Genomic DNA, 5,000 nt, shown 5'->3' with positions numbered 1-5,000 from the left:
TTTTTTCTTTCTCCCTTTCATTCAATCTCTATCTTATTTTCTTCTCTTCATTCTTCTCCTTGCAAAATCTTTCTTCTTTGATTATCTTTTAATTCCTATTATCTCATTCTTCTAATCTTCTTTATCTCCTTTATTATTTCCTCCTCCTCCTCCTCCTCCTCTTCTTCCCTTCCTTTCCTTTCCTTCTCTTTTCCTCCCCTTTTCCTCCTTCCCTTTTTTTCCTTTCCTCCTTGTCCTCCTTTTATCCCAGTCTTTTTTTTATTTTCTCTCTTTTCTTGACCTTCTTCTCCCGTCCCCTACCCTTCCCCTCCCCTCCCCATCTTTACTCTTCCTCCACTCCCTTCCCCATCCCGTCTCTCCCCTGTCCATTTCCTCTTCTCCCTTCACCTCTCTTCCGTTCTCCTCCCGTTCTCTCTCTTCCTTTCTATACAAACCCTTCTCTCCCCATCCCTTCTCTCCCCATTCCTTCCCCCCCATTCCATCTCCATCCCCTCTCTCCCTTTCTTTTCCCCTTCAATCCCTTTCCCATCCCCTCTCTCCCCTTCTTCTCCCTTTCAATCCCCTCCCCATCCTTACTCTTCTCTGTTTATCCACTCCCCACTCCTCCCCATCCATTCTCTCCCCTTCTCTTCCCTTCCCTTCCCTTCCCTGCCTCTCCCCTCTCCTCCCCTCACTTCTCTACCCTACCCCTCTCTCCGATCACCTCCCCATCTCTTCTCTATCCTGCCTCCCCCCTCCCCCCCTCCCCTCCCCTCCCCTCCCCTGTTACACAATGCCCAGGTAACGGAACACCTGTCCAGCACCGAAGAAAACGGGAATTTGTATACATTTGATTGAAAGAAAACGGCGGTGCTCTGACTTGATTATTGGGAGACTGATGTTGATTTGATTGACTTCTCGTAGACAGAGGTTTGGTAGTGGTGGTGGTGGTGGTGGTGGTTGTGGTGGTGGTCATCTACTGCCATCTACTACATCAACTACCATCACCATGTCCTCTCTCACTCAGTAACTTAAAATAGAATAACAGTTTAAACCCACAAAGATATAAGAGCTTAATAACATTAGAACATAAGGAGTCTACAAGAGGCTGGTATGCGTGTACAAGGCAGCTCCTGTGAACCTAACCCCACCTAACATCACTATCCATGAATTTATCCAACCTCTACTTGAATACGTCTATCGTGTTGACACTCACCACATGACTGCCAGGCCGTTCCACTCATCATACACTGTTGGTAAATCGATTCTTGCCTATGTTCTTGTTGAAGCTGAATTTATCCAATTTTAACCCATTCTTACGTGTCCTACCCGGTTCTCTTACGATCAGAACCTATTAATATCCCCCTTATTAAAACCCTTCATCCATTTATAAACCTCGATCAAGTCTCCTCGCACCCTTCGCCTTTCCAGAGAATCCATGTTTAATTGTTTAAGTCTTTCCTCATTTGGCAAGTTCCTTAACCCGTGAATCATCTTAGTCATCCTTAATTCTCTGTACCGATTCTAACATCTTGATATGCATTCTGTAGTAAGGTGACCAGAACTGAACCGCATAATCAAGATGAGGTCTAACTAATGCTAAATACAGCTTGCGTTCCTTGAAATAAATCCCAGTACCCTATTTGCATGATTCTTAGCCTGAATGCATTATGCCCTTGGACGGAGATCAGAGCTCACTAAGACTCCTAAGTCCCTCTCACACCCAGGCCTGCTTATGGGAGTGTCATTTAAGGAATAGTTATGTGAGGGGTTGTTCCTACCTACACTCAGAATACTGCACTCCCCGACACTGAACATCGTCTGACACTTCCCCGCCCAATCAAACAGTCTGTCTAGTCTATACTGTCTGGTTCATCCTGGATAACACTTGCCCCGTGATCTGATTCGATTACTCCACCGACCTTAGTATCAGAGCTCACAAGACCCCAAAATCCCCTTCTCACCAAGACCTGCTTAGACCCCCCTTCAAATCCCTCCACAATCAAAGAAAACGTGCATCATCCCATTTTCTTCGTTGCCCAAGGAAAAAAAGTGGTCAGGTAGGATAGCAGGTTCTTGTAGCCGTCCAGAGCCGTGACGTCATCGAGTGGTGGTGGTGGTGGTGGTGACTCAGGCGGTGGTGGTGGTGGTGGTGGTGGGGAGCAGAAGTATAGAAAACGGAGGTGAGGTCATCATCATTATCATTATCAGAATTACCTCTATTACTATTCAAATGAAGTCAAATTAAGTTCTGTCAAATAAATAAAAAAAACATATCCTTTTTAAGCAATACAAACTTCAAATCAAGCCTTCCATCAGCAACACCTTCCCTGCAACACATAAGTAACACACCTTTCCTCTTTTTCACCTGCTAATAAAACAATAATCTTTTTATTAATACAAACTCTAATTTAGTTCTTACCTTCAAGCTCCTTACCCTTAACCCCTCATTAGCAAGCACCTTCTCTCTCTCTCCTACCAATAAAAAAAACAGCAAAATTCAATTAACAAACACATCCTCAATTAATTAACCAATACAAACCCCAATTAAGTCCTCACCTTCACCTTCCCTTTCAACCCTCTCAGTAGCATACCTTCCCTCCCTTTCCCACCTGGCGTGTTAAGGGGCCGCCAATTACACGGGCAGGTGGACACATCGGGGCCTTTCTGTTAACACTATATACCTGTCCAAGTCCCAGAGGATGAGGTGGTTGTGATGTGGTGATGACAGTGGTGATGACAGTGGTGATGACAGTGGTGATGGAGTTTGGCTGACTGATCTTGCTGGAAATGATCTCAAGGGAACGGCCGAGGAAGGGAGAGCTCGTATAGGGAACGGCGCTTGGGTGTCTGATATTCCTGGAACTGATGTCAAGGGAACGGCCGAGGAAGGGAGTGCTTATAGGGAACGGTGCCCGGCTGTCTGATCTTGCTGGAAATGATCTCAAGGGAACGGCCGAGGAAGGGAGTGCTTATAGGGAACGGTGCCCGGCTGTCTGATATTGCTGGAAATGATCTCAAGGGAACGGCCGAGGAAGGGAGTGCTTGTAGGGAACGGCAATAGGCTGTCTGATATTCCTGGAACTGATGTCAAGGGAACGGCCGAGGAAGGGAGAGCTCGTATAGGGAACGGCGCTTGGCTGTCTGATATTCCTGGAACTGACCTCAAGGGAACGGCCGAGGAAGGGAGAGCTTGTATATGGAACGGCTATATGCTGTCTGATATTGCTGGAACTGATGTCAAGGGAACGGCTATAGGCTGTCTGATATTGCTGAACTGATCTCAAGAACGGCGATAGGGTGTCTGATATTGCTGTAACTGATCTCAAGGGAACGGCCGAGGAAGGAGAGCTTGTATATGGAACGGCTATAGGCTGTCTGATCTTGCTGGAACTGATCTCAAGGGAACGGCCGAGGAAGGAGAGGTTGTATAGGGAACGGCGATAGGGTGTCTGATATTGCGGGAACTGATCTTAAGGGAACGGCCGAGGAAGGAAGAGCTTGTATAAGGAACGGCGATAGGGTGTCTGATATTGCTGGAACTGATCTCAAGGGAACGGCCGAGGAAGGGAGAGCTTGTATAGGGAACGGCGATAGGGTGTCTGATATTGCTGGAACTGATGTCAAGGGAACGGCCGAGGAAGGGAGAGCTTGTTTAAGGAACGGCGATAGGGTGTCTGATATTGCTGGAACTGATCTCAAGGGAACGGCCGAGGAAGGGAGAGCTTGTGTTAGGGACTTATAATTTGGGATGAAGAACTTCAGGTTAAGTTAGGGGCATATGGTGTTAGGTGCGCGAGGCTCCTGTGCTCACCTCCGACACATTGGTTGAGTATCATAACAAGCATACATTTCACAAGCCATACTTCTTGCTTGTTCTTCCTTGTTTCCTCCTCCTCCTCCTCCTCTTCTTCCTCCTCCTCCTCCTCCATTTTTTTCCTCCTGCTTTTAAAAATATTCTTCCTTTTCATATGATTGTTTTCTTTTTGTCTCCTCCTCCTCCTCCTCCTCCTCCTCCTCCTCTTGCCTCTCATCCCTTGCTCTCCTTCACTCTATTCGCCTTTTGACCTCCTAATCCTCCTTCGTCTTCCCTTATTCCTCCTCCTCCTCCTCCTCCTCCTCCTTTCACCTTTTAAACTCCTCCATCTTTCTCTATCCTTCCTCCTGACACTCCTCCGCCCTCCACCTTTGCCCTCCTCCTCCTCCTCCTCCTCCTCCTCCTCCTCCTCCTCCTCCTCCATCTATCATCTTCCTCCTCCTTGTTTCAAACGGAATACGGAATATGAAATGAGAAAAACAGGTATAGAAAAAAAACAATAAAATAAAGAAAAAGGAAAGAAAGAGTGAGATGAAAAATAAGGAAGAATATAAATTGTTTTGAGATTGTTTTGAGAGTTTGTTTTGCGTGAAGTGATTTTGTCTTCTTTTTCTTCTTCTTCTTCTTCTTCTTGTTCGTCTTCCTCTTGTTGTTGTTGTTGTTGTTGTTCTTTTTCTTCTTCTTTTTCTTCTTCTTCTTCTTTTTCTTCTTCTTCATCTTCTTCTTTTTCTTCTTCTTCTTCTTCTTCTTCTTCTTCTTTAGGCGGAAAATGAAAAACAAGCTGGAATTTGAGAGAGAGAGAGAGAGAGAGAGAGAGAGAGAGAGAGAGAGAGAGAGAGAGAGAGAGAGAGAGAGAGAGAGAGAGAGAATAAAAGGGAGAAAAGGAAAATAGAAAAGGGAGATCACAACCTTGACCTATCCTCCCTTCTTCCTTCCTCCCTCTCTCCCTCCCTCCCTCTCTCCCTCCCTCCCTCTCTCCCTCCCTCCCTCTCTCCCTCCCTTTTACCCTTTCCTATCTCTCAACCGACTTGCCTAATACTCACCTCCTAATTTAACGAGACAGGTAGGAGGAGGAGGAGGAGGAAGAGGAGGAGGAGGAGGAGGAGGAGGAGGAGGAGGAGGAATAATAATAATAATAATAAGATGATGAAAATGAAGAGGAAGCAGAAGAAGAAGATGAAGAAGAAGAAGAAGAAGAAGAAGA

The sequence above is a fragment of the Eriocheir sinensis genome, chromosome 68, assembly GCF_024679095.1.
Source record: "Eriocheir sinensis breed Jianghai 21 chromosome 68, ASM2467909v1, whole genome shotgun sequence".
Lineage (NCBI taxonomy): Eukaryota > Metazoa > Arthropoda > Malacostraca > Decapoda > Varunidae > Eriocheir > Eriocheir sinensis.
Note: the sequence above shows the minus strand (reverse complement) of the source record.